Source organism: Schistocerca piceifrons, chromosome 4 (assembly GCF_021461385.2).
Source record: "Schistocerca piceifrons isolate TAMUIC-IGC-003096 chromosome 4, iqSchPice1.1, whole genome shotgun sequence".
NCBI classification, from domain to species: domain Eukaryota; kingdom Metazoa; phylum Arthropoda; class Insecta; order Orthoptera; family Acrididae; genus Schistocerca; species Schistocerca piceifrons.
The window spans coordinates 571718011-571741408 of record NC_060141.1 but is presented as its reverse complement, the minus strand read 5'-3'; the positions used below and the strand labels follow the sequence as shown (position 1 = coordinate 571741408).

At 39.6% G+C, this 23398-nt stretch overlaps 1 long non-coding RNA gene across 1 annotated transcript; it reads right to left on the bottom strand.

Annotated features, from left to right (window-relative positions):
* Positions 1-4075: 4075 nt before the first annotated feature.
* LOC124795440 lies at positions 4076-23357 on the bottom strand. The gene is made up of 2 exons (XR_007016696.1): positions 22924-23357; positions 4076-4442 (listed from the first exon to the last, which is right to left on the bottom strand). It is a non-coding gene; the product is annotated as an uncharacterized LOC124795440 (long non-coding RNA).
* Between the last annotated feature and the right edge of the window lie 41 nt (positions 23358-23398).

Sequence of the window (23398 nt, the reverse complement as noted above, 5' to 3'; positions counted from 1 at the left end):
ATCTAATAGTGATTTTTATGAGATGAATTAATGAGTGTGAGAGTTGTACTAATTACTGAAAATGATTACTGCCTGGTAATGTACCAATTTCTTTACGTATAGTTGCAGTTTAATTCTGCTGTGGATTTTGTATTGTGTTAATTAAGTCAGGAAACCCTAACAAGTAGAGAAAATCAAAATGGAGGCTGTCCTAGCAGTAATGATTTAAGTAATTAGCAGATTATTTGACAAACTATTTAAAATATTGTAACATGAATAGTGATCATGATGGGTTACATACAGACAAGCTGTAAGGGAAGACAAAATACTGTTCATATAGTGTGTGATATTTGAGAGGTTAGAATTTTGATGTATAATGAGTAGAAGGGTCTTCTGTGAGATTGTTTCAGAAGAGACTACAAGAAAGTTGGATGCTCTGAAAGAGCTGTTTGATAGTAATGGTTTGTGGGGTGATGTTTTGAGGAGTAAAGGGCTTCTGAAGAAAGCAATATTCTATAGAGAGAGATAGGAAATAGTATCTAACGGACGAATCTTTCACTTCCTACAATAGAGGAGTAAGTTGATTTTAAAGGGAAAAGAGTACTGATGCTGGAAAAAGTCTGGAGTATAATGTTTAATCACTGCATAGGATTTCTGTGTTCATAACCACTCAGTTACTCACATAAGATGCATACATACTCCATAATAATCATTAGGAGTGTGAATGGAACATCATGTTTAAGGGAGTATATTGACCTGAGGAATGTAGGAAAACTCTACAAATGACCCTCTAGCCTCATACGTTACATTAAGCTTACCAAGGCTTCCATGCTTTGCTGGTTAAGGTTCTTTCCTAGTTACTCCTGAGATCACAACAAAGTATACTGTTTTATGCTACAGCAATTTCTGTTTGGAATAGCAGAACTAATACTCAGAAGTGGGGAAGGATATTGAATAAGGTAATGAATGTATCAAAAAGGAGCTGTGTTGGAATGTGTGGTAACACTGGAAGAGTGGGGAGGCAAGAAGGAAAAATAGAATTGTGGAGATTAAGACTACAAGTGCCCACAAAAATAAAAGATCTGTTGCAGGATAAGTTCCTCTCTGCTGCTGGATGACCAAGCTCATCAAGAACGGGTGAATCTGTGGAGAGTAAATCGTTCTGTTCGGGATGTTCCTAATGTCTCCATTCATAAGTGTGCAAGTTCTTTAGATGTGCATAGGTCATTGCTGCACCAAATTCTGCAAAAAGACCTTAATCTACATCCTTATAAAATCCAATTGGTGCAAGAATTAAAGCCTAGGGTGCCAGGCATAGGCTGTAGTTTATTAATGGTATGACTGAGTGCCTTTCATTTAACATCTTGTTTTCTGACAAGGTTCATTTTCATGTGAACAGTCACTTAATAGCAAAATTGTCACAATTGCAGTGCACCAACTCCTAAACAGAAGCATGAGAAACACCTTCTTTCACAAAAAGTTACAGTATGGGCTGTGTTGTCGGACTGAAGAATAACTGTCTCATACTTTTTCATGGACAAGTGCAGTCTGCAGTTACAGTGAATTCGGAATGTTATGTGGCAATGTTAAACGATTTTTTGGTGCCCAAATTGCAAACATTTCCTGATTATGACCAAAGAACATTGTTTCAGCAAGACGGAGTAACAGCACACATATCGAATGTGTCTATCCTGTAGTTTGTGAAATTTTCATTGGCAAATTGACCTCCAGGACGAGTGACAAAGTCACCACCACACAGTCCAGATTTGAGCCCAATGGAATTTTTTCTTATGGTGATATGACAAACCTAAAGTCTATGTCAATAATTTGATTTCTCTGGAGCTGTTGAAAGAAAATACCCACAGCAAAGTGGCAACCATCCCAATGTTTACATGTTGAGCCATCAAACAAAATTTGCTCATCATTTAAATGAGTGCTGTAAGTGTGCTGGATTGCATTTAAATGACATTTTTAAGAAGTAAATTCCTAAACTGTATATTTCAATAATAAATAAAGATTTTGTTGATTTATTTTATTCTGACACATAAAATAGAGACTTTCTTTTGCGACAACCTTTACATTGCAGTGAAAATGAAAGCAGTAGCAATTGTGATCTGGAAACCAACATGAACATACTATCTTATGTGGTTTCAGTTATTTCAGCATCTAATGTACAACAGTAAGAAGAAATTTGGTTTTCCTTGTCATCATTCATGTGTTTTGGAAGTCTGAGGTTTGATTTCTAATGCTTTAAATGTTGTATTTTTGTTAATGGTACATAAGCATAAAGGCAACACCATTCTGTTAACCTGATTCATTGCTGCGATAACTAGAGAAAATATTGAAAGAGGGAATCATACAGAGTAGTATTTCCATGCACAATGAGGCATAACTCAGGTATCTTGAGCACGGCCGGCCGGAGTGGCCGAGCGGTTAAAGGCGCTACAGTCTGGAACCGCTACGGTCGCAGGTTCGAATCCTGCCTCGGGCATGGAAGTGTGTGATGTCCTTAGGTTAGTTAGGTTTAAGTAGTTCTAAGTGACTTATGACCACAGCAGTTGAGTCCCATAGTGCTCAGAGCCATTTTTGTATCTTGAGCACCCACACTCACATAAATCTGCCATCCAAAACTATTTGTGTGTTGAACACACGGACACAAGAAATTTGGGTAACTAAGTTAAGTTTGCACCCACTGTCTTATGAATTAAAATACACTAGGCTAGGGATGTTAAAGCATATAGCTTGCCCCTGTAGATACTTGGCTGCTACATCCAGCAATTAACTGTTCAGTGTTCCCTCATCTCCTGACATTTAGTAGAACATCCTGTAGATGGAGATGACTGCATTGAATGTAACTGATAAGTTCCAGCTTTTGGTGCAGGGAATCTGAGCAGATGAGACATTTTGCAGCCAAATATGTACCATCTGCTCCAGTTCCCTCAAAATTGCACTTACTTCTGTGTCACAAGCTATAAACTCTTTTGGAAAATGGATCTTTAAGATATGATTGAGTAAACCACTATGCAGCCACTTTTGTTCTCTTTCTTAGTCACATCAGCAAAAATTTATAAGTAATTACGAGGGTGGTAAGAGATGATGTGAAATGATATCTTACAAATTAAATCTAGAGTATTCTCCTCTTGAATTCCAGAAAATTGAAAATATCTTTGGGCGTTTTTAACATGCATGATGACAGTTTGCTCCACATATTGGAATCTGCTCCACACATATTGTCCGAAGGTCTTGCTTTACACAGATCTTCAATGACTTTGGTGGATTGCTTAGGTAAATGTGAAGACAACACATACCCCATTAAAATGTAATTGCATAGATAAAAAAATCTGCTCATCAAGCGGTGGCAGGAGAATACACACATATATAAAAATAATTTAAAAAAAAAAAAAGGTTTCATGTATGCAAGTTTTTGGAGGCAGTGGTTTCTTCTTTTGGCAGGAAGGTTGAAGAGGAAGGCAGAGGGGTGAAGGAAAATGGGTAGATTTTGGAAAAATCATCCAGAGCCTCAGGTCAGGGGAGACTTGCAGATGCGATAAGTCTCCCATGGCAAGTCTCTCCTGATCTGAGTTTCTGGGTGACTTTTCCAAACTCTACCCCTTTTCCTTAGGCTTTTTCCTTCACCCCTCTTCTTTCTCCTTCAACCTTTCCGCCAGAAGAAGGCAACACTGGCTCCAAAAACTTGCATCCGTAAAACCTTTTTTTAATGTGTGTTCTCCTGTTGATGCTTGGCGAGTAGATATTTTATCCATCCAACTATATTACAAAAAATTGATTATTTTTGTTGTTATACTCCATTGTAATCTTTTAATGATTAAGTATTGAACAAACAGATGTCTGGGCTACCACTCATTTAGAAGATCAAATTAGAAAAATTGTCAGGACGAACATTTGTCTATCTGAGGTGTAAGAATATTAATAATAAAGAATCATAGGTACTTGACACAGTGGTTGCTGATTAATTTTCACCAGCCACTCTACTGAAACTAACAATCAATATTACGCTGCATGCTCCCGTTACCTCACATTTGTTCCTAACAATACAAACAAAAATTTTATATATAAGACCAGCAGTACAAGAAAGTTTAACAAATTACATTTTTTATTGAAAGTAAAAATCAAAATGTTATATCACATCAAATGCACATGTCATGTAACATGGCGTACAATATTTCTAGGCACACTGTAACTTAACACTAAAGAAATACTGGATATCCAGTTGTGCAGAATTAAAACTATAGCTGACATGTCTACACATAATTGTATTCAAAGGTGAGAAATTACAATTTTTCCACAAGTATCTGCTAAATCATTCCACTGTTCAGGCACATTCATTAAAGGCACAAAGAAAAGCCATAAAGTTGAGTGAAGTGTAAAAATTACTTCTCAATTCTTCACATCACATTTTTCTCTTCCATAATCACAATGTGCTGCATTTAATGCCAATAAACCTGTAAAAGAAACAATTATCAGTAATTAACATTAATTTAACAACAAATACACTCCTGGAAATTGAAATAAGAACACCGTGAATTCATTGTCCCAGGAAGGGGAAACTTTATTGACACATTCCTGGGGTCAGATACATCACATGATCACACTGACAGAACCACAGACACAGGCAACAGAGCATGCACAATGTCGGCACTAGTACAGTGTATATCCACCTTTCGCAGCAATGCAGGCTGCTATTCTCCCATGGAGACGATCGTAGAGATGCTGGATGTAGTCCTGTGGAACGGCTTGCCATGCCATTCCCACCTGGCGCCTCAGTTGGACCAGCGTTCGTGCTGGACGTGCAGACCGCGTGAGACGACGCTTCATCCAGTCCCAAACATGCTCAATGGGGACAGATCCGGAGATCTTGCTTGCCAGGGTAGTTGACTTACACCTTCTAGAGCACGTTGGGTGGCACGGGATACATGCGGACGTGCACTGTCCTGTTGGAACAGCAAGTTCCCTTGCCGGTCTAGGAATGGTAGAACGATGGGTTCGATGACGGTTTGGATGTACCGTGCACTATTCAGTGTCCCCTCGACGATCACCAGTGGTGTACGGCCAGTGTAGGAGATCGCTCCCCACACCATGATGCCGGGTGTTGGCCCTGTGTGCCTCGGTCGTATGCAGTCCTGATTGTGGCGCTCACCTGCATGGCGCCAAACACGCATACGACCATCATTGGCACCAAGGCAGAAGCGACTCTCATCGCTGAAGACGACACGTCTCCATTCGTCCTTCCATTCACGCCTGTCGCGACACCACAGGAGGCGGGCTGCATGATGTTGGGGCGTGAGCGGAAAACGGCCTAACGGTGTGTGGGACCATAGCCCAGCTTCATGGAGACAGTTGCGAATGGTCCTCGCCAATACCCCAGGAGCAACAGTGTCCCTAATTTGCTGGGAAGTGGCGGTGCGGTCCCCTACGGCACTGCGTAGGATCCTACGGTCTTGGCGTGCATCCGTGCGTCGCTGCGGTCCAGTCCCAGGTCGACGGGCACGTGCACCTTCCGCCGACCACTGGCGACAACATCGATGTACTGTGGAGACCTCACGCCCCACGTGTTGAGCAATTTGGCGGTACGACCACCCGGCCTCCCGCATGCCCACTATACGCCCTCGCTCAAAGTCCGTCAACTGCACATACGGTTCACATCCACGCTGTTGCGGCATGCTACCAGTGTTAAAGACTGCGATGGAGCTCCGTATGCCACGGCAAACTGGCTGACACTGACGGCGGCGGTGCACAAATGCTGCGCAGCTAGCGCCATTCGACGGCCAACACCGCGGTTCCTGGTGTGTCCGCTGTGCCGTGCGTGTGATCATTGCTTGTACAGCCCTCTCGCAGTGTCCGGAGCAAGTATGGTGGGTCTGACACACCGGTGTCAATGTGTTCTTTTTTCAATTTCCAGGAGTGTATATTACTCATGTTGTACTATTAAACGAAGAAAAAAAAGGAATTTGATAAAGATCTGCACTGAGGGAAAAACTTGCATGGGATACACACAGTTAAAAGGCAGTTCTGGTATTTGTCAAATGTCTGATTAGGACCAGAGTATCTATTAACCAAAACTTTAATTTGAGGCATCTATAAAACACACATTACCATTTTCTTTTCAAAAATTAATAGCACAACAAAATTATAATGCAATGCTGGTACTACATGCAGTGTATTAGCCAGCAGAGTATTATGAGGGGTGGATGGATGGTGGAGGATCAAAGAGGAAACACTATGGAAAAAAAAAAGTGTGGGAGAAAGAGTTTGGGGGGGGGGGGGGGTTGGAAGGGCAACATTATGCTAATAGCAATTTAAATGGTGAAATTCAGTTATGAGACATAAGAAAATATTGGAAAACTAAATCTAAATATGGAAATTACAGATTGAATGATAAATGGCAACAGGACACAACATCAAAGTGCAAACAGGATGTATAACTGTAAGAATATGAGACCAACAGAAAATGAAAATGGACTATTTTAGGCATTATGGAGAAAATACCAGTTGATTCATCTGGTTACAACCAATACTGGTGGCTTCAATAAACATTTTTTGAAGAGTATCAACTTATTTTTGTGCAAGGCAGTGTTATTCAGTACTACAGAATTTGAAACTTTCAAGTAAATTAAAACTGTGTGTCAGACCACCAGAAGTTGAACATAAGAATTATGTATTTCGTGGACCCAGGTCCAGTTCAGTTCACAGTTTTAATCTGCCAGCAAGTTTCAAATCAGCACACATGCTGCTGGACAGTGAAAATTCATTCTGGATGCACCGAACGGGGTGATGCAGTGGTTAGGACAATGGACTTGCATTCAGGAGGATGATGGTTCAAATCCGCATCCGGCCATCCAGATTGAGGTTTTCTGTGATTTGCCTAAATCACTCCAGGCAAATGATGGGATGGCTCCTTTGAAAGGACACAGCCAATTTCCTTCCCCAAACTTGACACAATGCACCTCTAATGACCTTAATGTCGACAGGACATTACATCCAATCTTCCTTTCTCCCTTCATTCTGGACTATAAATTATTCACGTGACCAACTACATGGGCAATTTTACAAATGTTTTTGAATTCTGCTCACACTACAATTAAATCTTCAAATTTAGCCATAGAAGGAACATACATACTACATATACATATTTAGTTATAAAACTATAACATAAAAGGCAGTTTCTACAATTGTTTCACAATAACTGAGGTTTACACCGATTATGTCCACCTCCTAGGTAGCACACAGGTCCACCTTTGAAATGCAATACAGCAACAACTCTGTGTGGCTTGGAATCAACAATGTTGGGTGGTTGGTTTAAAAAGAGGAGAAAAGGGACCAAACTATGAGGTCATCGGTCCCTTGTTCCTAATAAAACAATGCCACAAGTATGATAATAGAACAGACGAGATATATAACACAAAATGTAAAGAAAGGAAAGACCACTAGAATGAAGGAAAGGTAACGAACACTAAAAGGAACAAAAGAGGACAAGGAAACAACAGACAGATGCAAGAAACAGTTAGGAGAGAGTAAAACACAGAAGCAGATTACATTGGCTGGCTGACCACGAAAATAAAACGGAAAATGCAGTCACCCTGCTACACAATAAAACTCCATCCTAAAAGCACTAGGGTGAAGGACACAGAGGGAAAAGGGGCATGCACTAAAACTCAGATCAAATGATAAAACCCACCCTCACAGATGAAATGTACAACCAAATCAGCCTATGAGGCGTTGTCTGCTAAAATCAATGATAACGAGTCCGGCAACCGAAGATGAAGTCACACAGGGCAGCCAAAGGAGGACAGAGCAGAAGAATATGGGCCACTGTCAACCGGGCGCTGAAGTGGGTCTGCACGGCGCAGGACGTAGCCGTGGGTCGCCCAGGCATGGCCAATGCGGAGCTGGCAGAGAACCACGGATTCCCTGCAAGAGGCCCTCATTGAGGACTTCCACACATTCATGGTCCCCATAATGGCTCTTAGTTTGTTGTGCGTACTGAAATTTTGCCACTTCGTCTCCCAAAGCTGAAAAACCTTGTGGCATAATAACAAACACAGGTCAGTTGCAGGGATGCCCATATCCAGAAGTGGTTTCCGTGTAGCTCGTTTGGCCAGCCTGTCAGCAAGTTCATTTCCTAGGATTCCGACGTGACCAGGGGTCCCATGAACGGAGATACTGAAGTGCACGAGAAATGGCCACCAGCTCTGCAGTGAATACACTGCAGCCATCAGGTAAGGAATGCTGTGCAATATGGCCATCGTGAACGTACGCAAAGCCTATGTGACCATCAGCCATCGGTGTAAACCACTTCAGAGCACCGGAACACATCAAGAATCGAGAGGAAGTGACTGCAGAGAGTCACAGGGTTAACGGAGTCCTTAAGGCCACATGACAGGTCCAGACGAAGCTGTGGCCAAGGTGTACACCATGGAGGCATATGTGAATGGACCACAAAAAGAGGTGGTAAATGGAAGGACTCCAGTTCAAAGAGAACACGAGCACACGAACCGCAATCGTTAGCCCCAATCTGGGTTGCTGATATGGGAGATGGACTGCCGTAGAGAGGAAAAGGAGATCGTAATTCGGATGCTCAGGAGCACTACGAATGTGTGCTGCGTAACTGGCGAGTAGTTGTGCACGTCTGATCTGCACTGGAGGAACCAACAAGGCCTTGGTAGGTTTCCTGAGATTTGTAGCACAGTATGTTTACACATGGCTCACATAATTACTATAAATTACTGGCTGGTGGTATTATAGTGTCGCAGACATGTTCTGTTGGATTCAGATTAGGCAAATTTGAGCCAATACATTAACGTTAGTTCACTATCACGCTACTCAGACCACTGTAGCATGTTCTGGCCTTGTGATTTGGACAGTTATCCTGCTGAAAGATACCTCCATCATCAGGGAAGACATCAAGCGTGGAGGGTTCAAGTAGTCTGCAATGATGTTAATTAGTCCGTACTCTCATGGTGCCTTTGATTATTACCACAGGTCCCACTGTAGATGAAGTGAATAGCATATTACTGGTTTCACCTAGCTTGCATTTGTGGCATGAGGCATGTTTAGAGCAGCTACCTGCCTGGATGTTGGCACTGCTGGATACAACCATCCATGTAGTGTAACAAGAATTATAATGCATTTGACCTGGTGATGTGTTTACACTATTTTACAGTCCAATGCCAAAGATACTCGCTCACTGCAATCGTAATTGACAATGTTGATGGGTCAACATGGGAGCACACAGGGGTCACCTGTTGCAGAGCCCAATGTTCAGCAATGTGAATGGCACTACAAAACACCTGTGCCTCTGCTACTAATGTCTGTTGTTAGATTTGCCACAGATTGCCACCATTAAGCTTAACAGTGCAGGCATGCCTCTGACTTCTATGTTCTTTGATGTGGTGTGGATATCCAACTTCTTGTTGCCTACTCATGGTTTCACTATCCTTCACCAGTTTCCATAAATACTCATGACAATAGCATGTGGAAGCTACTTCTCTGTTTACAAGACGCTTGTACTCAGGTGCCAGGCCATAACAACCTGCCTTTTCCAAAGTTGCATACATTAGTGGATTTGCCTTCTGTGGCTCATATTGTCACTAAAATGATTCTCCATTCATCTCTGCTTAACTTGTATACTTTTCTTACCATGTGTCATGTGACTACAATGCCATCAGGCAGTATGCAATCTCATGGTAGGCAGGAATCATAATGTTTTGGCTCATCAGTGTGTATTAATATATCAGACATGAAGGAGTTACCTTAAACAAATACCATTTATGTTGCAAATTAATGTGAATAAAAGCAAACTGGTTTGATTCCTTTAAAGGCCTACAATACAAATATGTCTTACAGTATTTGTTTTTGTTGGCACATTTTCAACTTCATACAAAAGAGTTTTGAAACAGCTGGTGTAAAATAGGTGTTTTATTTTTGGACAAGATTTTGCCATTTTTGATTGACTGTGTGACATCAATAAAACATTTCTTAAAATGTGTGTACACTACTTATCATTCAAAGAGGCCAAAATGCAACATTCACTCAACAAATTATGACCATACATACATGTAACATGGTAGAGGATCAGATATGGCTCACTGTTCCTGCTTCTGTAAATAGAAGATTGCAAAAGATGCTTCTTTCAGTTATTTCTTAACTTGTTAAAATGTATTTCTGCTTTGTTGGGAAGAGAGTGATGCCTCTGGTGGGTGGGAGCTCTACTGGGTCAATGTATTAAATGTATGGTCAAAGATGTAACTGTTTAAAATCTTACACTTTTTGCTAGGGATTGATATAGATCAAAAGTGATCAATTTATAACTACATACGCAAAAAAATGGAATAAAATAAAATTAAAATAATTACAAACAGTAACTTTCCTGTAACAGTACAACCCACACAGAGAGCTTCAGACATACAATATTTGAAATAGTGCAGTGCTGCTGCTCATTATTATTTATTATTATTTCTTTCCTTTCCCAGACATTATGTCTGGTTAAAAATGGATAGTGACGCGGACCTTGATCAAGTGTGACTTCCTTTTAACTGTACGGTATATATTACAGCGCATTTAGGAACTTTTGGGTAATTGAACATGTATCAATAATTACAGATTTCTGTAGTTGTATTTATACGTTTGGATGTAGCTGTATTGCATTGATGTACTGGTGGATATTGTGTGGCGTGACTCCTGTAGTTGATGGTATAATTGGTATAATGTCAACTTTATCCTGATGCCACATATCCTTGACTTCCTCAGCCAGTTGGATGTATTTTTCAATTTTTTCTCCTGTTTTCTTCTGTATATTTGTTGTATTGGGTATGGATATTTCGATTAGTTGTGTTAATTTCTTCTTTTTATTGGTGAGTATGATGTCAGGTTTGTTATGTGATGGTGTTTTATCTGTTATAATGGTTCTGTTCCAGTATAATTTGTATTCATCATTCTCCAGTACATTTTGTGGCGCATACTTGTAAGTGGGAACATGCTGTTTTATTAGTTTACGTTGTATGGCAAGTAGTTGATGTATTATTTTTGCTACATTGTCATGTCTTCTGGTGTATTTGCTAGTATTGTACATCCACTTGTGATGTGATCCACTGTTTCTATTTGTTGTTTGCAAAGTCTGCATTTATCTGTTGTGGTATTGGGATCTTTAATAATATGCTTGCTGTAATATCTGGTGTTTATTGTTTGATCCTGTATTGCAATCATGAATCCTTCCATCTCACTGTATATATTGCCTTTTCTTAGCCATGTGTTGGATGCGTCTTGATCGATGTGTGGCTGTGTTAGATGATACGAGTGCTTGCCATGTAGTGTTTTCTTTTTCCAATTTACTTTCTTCGTATCTGTTGATGTTATGTGATCTAAAGGGTTGTAGGAGTGGTTATGAAATTGCAATGGTGTAGCCGATGTATTTAAATGAGTGATTGCTTTGCGTATTTGGCTAGTTTCTGCTCGTTCTATAAAGAATTTTCTTAAATTGTCTACCTGTCCATAATGTAGGTTTTTTATGTCGATAAATCCCCTTCCTCCTTCCTTTCTGCTAAATGTGAATCTATCTGTAGCTGAATGTATGTGATGTATTCTATATTTGTGGCATTGTGATCTTGTAAGTGTATTGAATGCTTCTAGTTCTGCGTTACTCCATTTCACTGCGCCAAATGAATAGGTCAATATTGGTATAGCATAAGTACTTATAGCTTTTGTCTTATTTCTTGCTGCCAGTTCTGTTTTCAGTATTTTTGTTAGTGTCTGTCTATATTTTTCTTTTAGTTATTCTTCAATATTTGTATTATCTATTCCTATTTTTTGCCTGTATCCTAGATATTTCTAGGCATCTGTTTTTTCCATTGCTTCTATGCAGTTGCTGTGGTTATCCAATAAGTAATCTTCTTGTTTAGTGTGTTTTCCCTTGACTATGCTATTTTTCTTACATTTGTCTGTTCCAAAAGCCATATTTATATCATTGGTGAATACTTCTGTTATCTTTAGTAATTGGTTGAGTTGTTGATTTGTTGCTGCCTGTAGTTTTAGATCATCCATGTATAGTAAATGTGTGATTTTGTGTTGGTATGTTCCAGTAATATTATATCCATAATTTGTATTATTTAGCATGTTGGATAGTGGGTTCAGAGCAAGGTAGAACCAGAAAGGACTTAATGAGTCTCCTTGGTATATTCCACGCTTAATCTGTATTGGCTGTGATGTGATATTATTTAAATTTGTCTGGATATTAAGTGTGGTTTTCTAATTTTTCATTACTATGTTTAGGAACTGTATCAATTTAGGATCTACTTTGTATATTTCCAATATCTGTAGTAACCATGAGTCGGGTACACTATCAAAAGCTTTTTGGTAATCAATGTATGCGTAGTGTAGCGACCTTTGTCTAGTTTTGGCTTGATATGTCACCTTGGCATCTATTATCAGTTGCTCTTTACATCCTCGTGCTCCTTTGCAGCAGCCTTTTTGTTCTTCATTTATAATTTTGTTCTGTGTTGTATGTCATTAATTTCTGTGTAATGACTGAAGTTAATATTTTGTATATTGTTGGTAGGCATGTTATGGGGCGATATTTTACTGGGTTTGCTGTGTCTGCTTGATCTTTAGGTTTCAAATAAGTTATTCCTTGTGTAAGTGTATCAGGGACTGTGTATGGGTCTGCAAAGTAACTGTTAAATAATTTAGTTAGATGTGAATGTGTTGAGGTGAACTTCTTTAGCCAGAAATTTGCTATTTTATCTTTTCCAGGGGCTTTCCAATTGTGCGTAGAATTAATTGCTTGGGTGACTTCATGTAGCATAATTATCACTTCAGGCATTTGTGGTATCATCTTGTATGTGTGTGTTTCTGCTTGTATCCACCGTGCATGTCTATTATGTTGTACCGGGTTTGACCATATGTTGCTGCAGAAGTGTTCCATGTCTGTTATGTTTGTGGATTGTCTATTTTAATGTGTGTTATCTATTGTCTGATAAAATTTCTTTTGGTTTGTGTTGAATGTTTGGTTTTGTTTCCTTCTATTTTCACTCTTTTTGTATCTTCTAAGTCGTTTGGCCAATGCTTGTAATTTCTGCTTCTTTTGTTTCCTTCTATTTTCACTCTTTTTGTATCTTCTAAGTTGTTTGGCCAATGCTTGTAATTTCTGCTTCTTTTCATCTAATTGCTCTGTCGCTTCTTGTTGTGAGATTTTACCTAACCTTTTTCGTTTTTTGTCTGATATTTCATTTCTTATAAATTGTTTTAGCTGTCTGATGTCTCTTCTCAGTTTTTTTATTCTGATCTATAGCCTGTGTTGCCATGCTGGTTTAGTGGGTTTCTTCTGTGTGTTGGTTGGTTCTGATCTCTGCCTAGTGTGTATTTAGTGTAGTGAGTGCTCCTATATAAACCAGTAGTTGTAACTCTTCCATAGTTGTGTTTTCATTTATTTTGTTGTGTATGATTGTTTTGATAGTAGTAGTTGTTGTTTTGATTTGTTGGTTATTTGGGGGTCTATGCAAGAATGGTCTAATATCTGTATTTGTGTCTTTGTATTCTATATATGTCAGCTGAAATTTTTCTTCTATATCTAACATGTATGTCACTTCATGATCTATTTGTGCTTGTTCTGGTGGCTGTCTTAAGATTTCGTTTTATTATTATTATTATTAATTATTATTATTATTATTATTATTACTTAAAGAGACTCAATTATGAGGTTAGTAGTCCTGCTGTCCTCCTCACGGATCTGTCAAAGAGAAAATGTATTAAAAGTTTGTTAAATATTGCAAGAGTATATGTTTAAAAATTAATTCCATTACTTTTAGTTAATACATGTAATGTGTTACTTCCATGAAAAAGAAGAAATAGATACTTAAAATTAGTGATAATTATTATGGCAAAAAAAGGAACAGATTTGTAAGCCAAGGTAGTGAGAGCCATAGTTTGAGTATCCCTTAGGACTGGTACCTATTGAGTAAGGAAGCTTTCACATAACAGTATTTGTGATAGAGGAGACTGCCATGATGGTGTACACAGTAGCTTAAGTTAATGAATGTGTAACTCCCAATAAAGCTTAACATCCATTTTCAGTTAGCTAAGTTAACAATATACCACTTGGCACATTATCGGATTATCTTTTGAAAATCATACTTCACTTTAATAACTGTTCTGTATCAGAATCTACACACATAGTGTTTTGTTGGATAAAGTGACAGAGCCACATGTTTATGTATCATACCATACTTCTAGCTAATTCATTTACATACATTCTACATCGTACATAGTGACTTGCAACATTTTTGTTTTTACTTCTTTCAAAGGAAGAGAGGAGTGTGATGTCTTGTCAGTATCAAAGTCATTGCCAGTATGAAGCATTGACTTGCCAGAGGAGTACTGGCAAGAGAAACAGAAATAGCATATTTAAGAAACTTCTCTGACATGGGCATTAAGTGATTTACAGAAATAAGGAAAACTAAAGCACTGCTCAAGTGTAGTTTTCATTGTCCCATTGTCTATGTTTTACCCAGATTTCCTATTAGAGTACTGATAATGGTGCTCTCTCTCTCTCTCTCTCTCTCTCTCTCTCTCTCTCAGCCTCCCCCCACCAACGAAACTGCTTTACTTAAATTGCAGTCCAGACAAATAATAACAATATGAAGAGTTCCTGCATGAGTCAGCAATGCAGCAATTACAATAATTCATGATTCTTTTAATGTTGGTGAGCAACGGCTCTACAGAACACACTGAATGCCATACTTGGCACTCTCAATGCCAAAGCAGTCTGAGCACGAATGTGAGTAATAGGATGCCTCCAGATAGCATTCCATACATGTTCTACAAGATTTAGGTCAGCAGTTCCAACTGGCACCTCCTAGCTTACACGATGAAGTCATTGCAGAAGAATAAGGATGTACTCACAAATTGTGTTTTATTTGAAGACCTATACAATTACAGTTTCATGTGAAAAGACATGGATCTGCCTATGTCCACCAAAAATGATCACTACACACATAGACACTGTCTCATCCAAAAGCATTCCTTTTCAGGTATGTTTGATGCATGATAATTAATTCTAGCTTCTCTTCATGCTAGGTCAAACAGGTTCTATTTACAAAGAGAATGTTCTTCCACTAATCTGTTTTGCAGTGAACATGACATGCCTAGAGAAAAAAAAAAAACTGTGTCTTATCATGAAAGGTACTCTATAAGCATATAGCTGTCATGTCAGAGAAGCATCATCACAGTTTGCAATTATCATCTTACTGGAAGTAGCAAGGGTTCAATTGGATCTGGGTTAGGGGGTAAAACTATGGGGTCATCGGTTCTTCCATCACGGTCAATAGAGTTCCTCTAGAAGGAAAAGGGTAGTCAGCCAAATAGTTTCTTAATAATTCATCTAGAATAACGAAACAAGTAAAAGGAAGGATATAGGTAAAACAGCCTTGCAATGGCAATAAAATAGCATGAGGTGGGGAAAGTGCATTGACCGAGTGCAACTAGAGCCCCCTCCCAGAATTCCCACATGCCTTCCACGTCCTACTAGTGCTTATCCCCTCCAATGTTCAGTGTAAAAGAGTGAAGGGAAAATCAAACCACCAATACGACAGGAAGTAGTAAAATAACACACATGGATTACACCAACAAGAAATACAAAAACTTGAAGAGATTAAAAGGGCCAGGAATCAGACTGGTTCATCAGACAGAGGCAGCCTGAAGCCTCAGGGCTGATCACGAGGTGAGAGGTACCCTTTGACCTCGACAACAGCTGACGAGGTCACATAACGAAAATTCATAAGTAAGATAATCATACTGTCAGTTAAAACATTAAGACCTAGGCTGCCAATTGGGTGTAGATAGCTATGACTAAGGCTAATGAATTAGTTAGTTTCAGGGTTTGTTGCACAGCAGTAAAAATTTTGGTGGGGACATGCTACCAGTGGGAGGTGGAGGGGATGGTAGTGTTCACACCTACAACAAGGTGGTGCAGTTTGTCTAAGGATGCATCCTTGTTATTCTGGTGAGGCTAGCAAAATACAATGCTCTAAATGAAAATTTGAACGCGGCCGTGGACTATTTTATGGATCATAACTTATTGATGGTGGCCACTGAACACCATTCCATATTCCATGCCTCCAGGCGATGCTGACGCAGTGGTTTACTGTTCAGGTCCCGGTAACTTATTTCCAAGGTATGCTTCTTGGTAGTTGCTTTGGTTAACTGGCCTGCAAGTGAATTCCCCAAGATCTCAACGTAATCTGAGATTCAGGTGCATCATCAAAAGGGTCACAGAGAAGATTATCAATAGTGAGCACCAATGAGTGTCAAGGGTAACAGTAGTTACAGTCTGTAAGCTGTGCATGGAGCCACTACAAATTAAGGAAGACTCATGGGTGCAAATGTGGTGAGTAGCATAACGGCTACCAAATCCACTGCGAAAAAGCTGCATCTATACCACAAGCTGTATTGTTCACTGCTCTTAATATATGTGAAGACATGAACAGCTCAGTCATCAACTCTTCAGCCAGTCATAAACAGCTCAGTCATCAACTCTTCAGCCATCAGTATAAATTATTTCTGAACTGTTGTACTCATTCAGCACCAGCTGAACCTGTTGGACAGCACAAAGGTCTAAAACATCCTATGCAATAAGGAACACATCATGCTGTATTTGTGGACAAAGTGCACAAAAGGGGGCGGCTGCGAAAGCAACCCATTATGTGGGTTCAGCTTTAGTCTTATCTTCTCTTTTTTCCTTTTCTTCTTGTGAATTTGAAAGAAAGGTCAATTATCTGCACCTTCCATGGATGTTGGCTGTAAATGGGATGAAGACTACAATGGCTTGGGTGATTAGAACCATGGGGGTGAACAACCATCCACTGGGGGATATCAGCCAGTAAAATTACTCCTGTATGGGAATGTGTGTGAGGATAAGGGGGTTGAAGTCTCCTGAGCAAATGTAGAAGAGATGGGCAGGGGTGTAACAAGGAGTCCCTCCATCATGTGAAGAGGTGTGTGCCAGCTGCCAGTGTCTCTAGCACTGATTGTGTGGGGGTGGTGATGAGAGCTTTCACCTTTGTTGTAAAGGCTGGATTAGTTACCTTTTGTGCAAAATTATTGTCTTCTGAACAGGATGGAGACAATCATACTTTTTTCTAGCTTCCTGGTACATTAGACAATCACGAGTTTTGTACACGCACATCTTGTGTTCTTTCTTAAATTCTTGTTAAGTCTTAAACAGCAGAGGGATTACTCTCTACAGTTGGTGCAAAGTGGGTGCTATTTGCAAGCTTTGTGTACCAGCTGCTCTCAGTATTTACACATTGGATCATTTATGCAAATTTAAAATTATGGTGAAAATGCTTGCATTTTAAACATTTACATCAATATATCATTATTTTTACTTTTTCTCATATCGGCTCAATATCAAAGGCTTAAATAAATACTCCCATGTGTACCCTACAGCAAACAATGTAAACAATTTGGTTTTCTAGGTTTGCAAGTAGTCCACCATAGAAAAATTACACCTTGAATCACAATACAGCTCCAGTGAGGCATGACTAACAGAAATGTCACCAAATTTACTGCAGGAGAGTAGGGCCCATGATCGAGCAAGGAATGTCATTTCAATCAATATAAGGCCATTTCACATTTCCTCCCCCATCAAAGTAATGCCTCTGATTTTTACAATGTTACTTATAATCCATCTTGATTGCAAAATTTTTATTCATATGACCGGTTTCGGTTCATCTAGAACCATCTTCAGATCTGATATCTCTGTGAAAGTTGCTGGATTTGGACTGCTTACTCCTGTAACCGAAATATCAGATCTGAAGATAGTTCTAGATGAACTGAAACTGGTCATATGAATAAAAATTTTGCAATCAAGATGGATTATAAGTAACATAGTAAAATTCACTGATTGCTGCTATCCTATCAGACATTATGTCTGTTTTTCCAAATAATGCCTCTGAGTTTGTTTACAGTTTTTCTCACAAAGGAATAAAGGTTCTGTAGCCAACAAGGATTCATCGTCTGCCACAGTAAACGCCAGGAACTTTGCGAATATTTCTCTCCCTGTCTTGTGTATCATTTCCCCTCCCACTGTGTGCAAAGGGGAGGGTGGGTGGGGGGCTTTACCTTGGGTTTGTTATGTTTCTGCACTGTACCATCCATTTCTATCAGATGAGGATGCGGGAGTCATATACCTACCAGTGTCAAACAGTATGCTTTTAATTACAATTTCTCCACCTTGGTGCTACCCCCTCTGATGATAGTTCTCCCTATGGCTACCAAAGTGCCACAACAATGGCTATCTGGCGTGGAAAGAGTTTTCTTGAGCCCAGATATGATAGGGACATATTCCTACAGTGCATGTTACATGCCAGTATGCATTTCTGTTCAGAGACAGACAGTGGTAGGAAAGCATGGAGAGGATGGGGTTGCTTATACGTGGTGACAGAAAGGGCAGACACCTCCAATGTTGCTAAGTATTACAAACTGCTGATGTGGGCAACAATGTGTAAAATTGAAATGCAACTGCTGCCAATTGTTGCAACCCGGAGGAGAGCAGTAATCACCATCAACTTTGACTCAACAGCAAGGTGTCCGGAGGTAGACTGAATCTCATTTATTGCCGACACTTGGTGGAGAAAGATGAACAGAAAATTTCAAAACTTGGCTGCCGTCCACTGTTATACCTTAGCAAAAAATGCTGCTGATAACCCGAGAATATTCTGGTCCCATGTACAATCACTAAGTGGGTCAAAGGCAACAACCCAGTCACTCATCAACCAGTCTGGAGTGGCAATAGCACGCACAAGAAGAAAAGCTGAACTTTTAAATTTCAAATTTAAGAAATCATTTACATAGCGGGATCATACAGACATACCACCATCTGACTGTTGCACAGATCCAATATGGACTACATAGATATAGGTATCCCTGGCATGGAAAAGCAAATGAATGACATGAAAACAAATAAGTCACCAGGTATGGATGCAATCCCAATTTGGTTTGGCACCTTGAAAAGTCCCAAGAGACTGGAAAAAACTGTAGGCGACTCCTGTACACAAAAAGGGTAAAAGAATGGACAATTATCCGTAACATCAGTTTGCTGCAGAATGTTTCAACACATTCTCAGTTTGAATGTAATAAATTTCTTTGAGGCAGAAACGCTTCTATCTAAAAAAAACTGCACAGATTTAGACAGCATCACTTCTGTGAAACTCAGCTTGCCCTTTTATGATACCCTGTGAAACACGGATGAGGAGGCAAATTCCACATTCCAGAAAGCATTTGACATGTTGCCCCACTGCAGACTGATAAAAATCCGCGCATATGGAATACGTTCCCAGGTCTGTGAGTGGCTCAAAGATTTCCTTATGTAACAGAACCCAGTATGATATAATGAAAATTATCAATAATGTCCCAGGGAAGTGTAATACGAGCACTATGGTTTTCTATAAACGTAAATGATCTGAGGGATAGTATGAACAGTAATCTGTGACTGTATGCTCATGACACTTTAATAAGTAGCAAAGTGCTGCAACTGAGTGACCATAGAAGAGTACTGTATGACTTAGATGGAATTTCTTCTTGGTGTAATGAATGGTAGCTCATTCTAAATGTAGAAAAACGTAAGTTAATGCAGATGAGTAGGAAAAACAACCTGTATTTTTTTTAAATAAAGTATTAGTAGTGCACTGCTTGACACAGTTACATCAATTAAATATCTAGGCATGACATTGCAAGCCAAGTATGAGGACGGTAGTAGGGAAGGAAAATGGTTAACTGGATTATTGGGAGAATTTGAGGAAAGTGTAGCTCATCTATAAAATAGAACATATGCAGAACACTAGTGCAACACATCCTTGAGTACTGCCCAAGTGCGCGGAATCCTCACCATGCCAGATTAAAGGACAGCAAGTCAGAGGTGCGCCATTAGATTTGTTACCAGTTGGTTCAATCAAAACAAAGTGTTGTGGTGATTTACTTGTTTATTATACATGTCCAGGACTTAGATAACAGTACTAAGAAAATTTAGAAAATAGGCATTTGCAGCAGACTGTAGAACAATTCTATTGCCACCAATGTAAAATTTACATACAGACTGCAAAAACAAGATAAGAGAAACTAAGGCTCATATGGAGGAAATGACCTTTTGTGGTAAACTCCGTCATGTAACATACAGAGTGTGATCCGAAAGTTCCAAGACTTAACTCAGAACTAGAAATTTAATGGACATTTAAGCACAGTGAACTAAAATTCTTCGAAATATGGTCCTTCAGCATCAACACAGTGCTGCCAGCGTGTCTTCCACTGTTCGTAACCCTTCTAGAAGGCCTCAGGCGTCATGCTGTCAAGGGCTCTTGTCGAATTCTGCTGGATGGCGCCGAATCACTTCCCTTTTAGGCCTATCTTGATTCGGGGGAAGAGGAAAAAGTCACTTGGAGCCAAGTCGGGGCTGTAGGGTGGCTGCAGCAGTGTTGTCACGTTGAACTTGATCTGCTCACAAGTCACGCCCCGCCACCGAAATTTTGGTCAAGTTCAATGTGACAACACTGCTGCAGCCACCCTACAACCTCGACATGGCTCCAAGTGACTTTTTCCTGTTCCCCGAATCAAGACAGGCCTAAAAAGGAAGCAATTCGACTCCATCAACACCATTCAGCAGGCTTCGATGAGAGCCCTTGACAGCATGACGCTTGAGGCCTTCCAGAAGGGCTACGAAGAATGGAAGACGCGCTGGCAGTGTTGATGCTGAAGGATCATATTTTGAAGAATTTTAGTCTGCTGTACTTAAATGTCCAATAAATTTCTAGCTCTGAGTTAAGTCTTGAAACTTTTGAATCACACCTTGTATAACGGCTTACAGAGCATTTATATAGATGCACATGTCATATGGGATATTCATGGGGAGGTGACAGCCCTTAAGAAACATGTGATACATGTGTGGCAGGGGGCCATCACCATGTAGGTACTTTACACCCTCTCACAACCCAGCTCACATCATCAGGTTGACTACTCTACTGGATTTTTGGCACATTTGTGTATCATTCTCATAATGTGCTTAGGATGAAATAACCCAACTGATGGGACATATGCCTCTTTAAGCAATCTTTCCTGCATGGCCTGGGACATATGCCTCTTTAAGCAATCTTCCCTGCATGGCCTCCACACTGAAAATTTAAGAGAAATGGAGGAGGAGGGATGGGGCAGCAGGTCTAACAATGGTGACAATGACACATGACTAAAATAACAGGGAAGGAAATATAGGCAGAAATGTACCAAATCAGAAGTGTTTTGAGTGTTCTGGAGGATGAATATCACAGTAATAGTGGTAGTGTGGGTACTGAATTTACATCAGCACTTTAGTTTATAAAACAAAACGAGTGTTAAATATGGCACAAAAGTATACCCCTACACTACAGATCAGCCTGTTACGACAAACTTTATTTTGCAGTCACTTCTGTTGGTTTCACCAAATCACAACCAGATTACAACTTTCCAACCTAATCTGGGCCTGATGCTACACTACAGATCAGTATATCACCACAGACTAGATCTCAAGGGAAGTCCAGTGTTACTGACAAGCTATTCCCTATAGAAATGAACCGATCTGTCTTAAGGAAAATACAGCTCAATAAATGAAATTGAAAAGTAGGAAAGAACTGGCCATCTAGAGAGATTTCTTGTTTTTCTCTTCGTAGAACAACTGTCTATAGTTACAACCATACTCTGCAGACTAGTGCATGGCATACGGTTCTTTCCAGTGTACTATTTATTACAGTTTCTCATTCTATTCACTTAGGGAATGCAGGAAGATTGACTGTTTATATGGCTCTGGGTGTATCATAATTAATCTAATCTTGTCCTCACAATCCCTATGGGAGCAGTACATAGGGGGTTTAGTATGTTCCTAGAGTAATCTTTTTAAAACTGTTTCTTGAAACTATGCAAGTACACTTTCTGGCGATAAATTGGGTCTATCTTCAAGTGCCTGCCAGTTCAATTTCTTCAGCATCTGTAACGCCCTTCCATGGGTCAAACAAACCTGCAACTATTTATGCTGCTCTTCTCTGTATACTTCCAATATTTCCCGTTAGTCCTACTTCGTACAGTTCTCACATACTTAAGTAATATTCTAGGATGCATAACGCAAATGATTTTTTAGGTAATCAATTTTGTAAACTGATTGCACTTTCGCAGGATTCTACCAATAAATCAAAGTCTGCCACCACCTTTACCAGTGACTGGGCCTTTGTATTGCACAGTATTGAAATGTGAGCAACAAGGCAGGTGAAATAACATAATAAACCACATTTTAATGTATTTATGGAAGGCTGCTTCGTTTAAGAAACTTAAGATAGTGAAATGAATGGAAAATTAAAGTATACAGTGTCCACTGAATTTGTAATACGTTTAACTCAATAAATATGTCAAGCCTTGTGGCAGTTATGAAGGTTCCTTAATAGCCAGTAGTAATCCCGAAGACAATAAAGTGGCTAATGAAATGGACCGTTAAAAATAGAAGATGGATTTTATCATCAACCTTCCGTCAATAATGATTGTGTGTCATCTGATTCAAGAATACCTTATACTCTGAAAAACTATCGTTTTATACTGTTTTTACTGCGCCCTGCAGACTTGGCATTGTGTTACAGGTAGTGGGGTGGAGGGATTTAATCGTGTTGTATGTATTTATGTCGCCAACTTATTTACAACGAAAATAAAACCAATTTCGCCCGCGTAACTCTGCGAGTAGCACTAAGCCTCTGTAGTCAGCAAACAGGAAGACAGAAACAGGTTAAGTCCTAGGTCTGAACCTATATATATCATGAAAATTTTCATTGGCTGTAATCGAATAATTACATAGTAACGTCACAGGTAACACCTGTAAAACTCGTAACAATAAACACTATGGTCTGTGCATGTTGTAACAAAACGCACCTCGTTAAGAACGTCATCATTATTAAAGTGTTTCCATGTTGCTTCTTCTCCTTGCATAACAACCAAGGCAAGCGCAAATTCCAACCATGCTAATAATCAAGCCCAATATAAGCGCTAGAGCGTCTCCAAAGTCGAAATCGCTTGCTGCCTGTGCGCAGTGACATAGAGCCAGGAACATCAGTAAATAATGAAACATTTTTCCTATTTATAACCTTTCGTTCCCAGTCCAGCATCAGTTATCACACACTGTCACAGCTATAACAAACCTCTTAAACCTTCACGCTTTTGATTGACAATGACGTTTCGTAACACCAAAACAACAACGATACTATTTACACAACACTGTTGACAATCAAAGACATTCCCACAACTTGTTCTTCAGTGTTAAAATGGAGAGATATTTCTCCACGTTTACAAAGCAGAATTTTATTTGAAAATCTGAGGAACCCTGATCATGAATACCTGTCGAGATCCC